This window comes from Penaeus monodon, chromosome 24, assembly GCF_015228065.2.
Source record: "Penaeus monodon isolate SGIC_2016 chromosome 24, NSTDA_Pmon_1, whole genome shotgun sequence".
Classification (NCBI taxonomy): domain Eukaryota; kingdom Metazoa; phylum Arthropoda; class Malacostraca; order Decapoda; family Penaeidae; genus Penaeus; species Penaeus monodon.
Genome location: NC_051409.1, coordinates 29,344,433 through 29,344,776, shown reverse-complemented (window position 1 = coordinate 29,344,776; position 344 = coordinate 29,344,433).

Below are 344 nucleotides of genomic sequence, written 5' to 3'. Positions count from 1 at the left end.
TATGTAATGAATAAAATGATTAGATAGATAAAAAAATTGGTGCCTCCTTAAACGTCGTAGGAATTTTCGTTTCTGCTTTAGGTATTAAAAAAAAAATCACATCAGAAGCAATTGTAGACTTCTTCTATGAAAATGATAAAGGCAAAGCTAACGAGGTCCTTCGACACAGTGCTGGCGCAATAAAGAAATACAATACATTTTGGACAGAAGCTTCATGAGCATGTAATGTCTTAACAATAAGGCCTTTTATGCCCACAAAGGGAGCGACCGAAGTCAAAAAGGCAAGTGCGGTCACGGTTAAAGCTGCCTTGGTGACTCTGTACTTTTTTTTCGTTTTGCAAAGG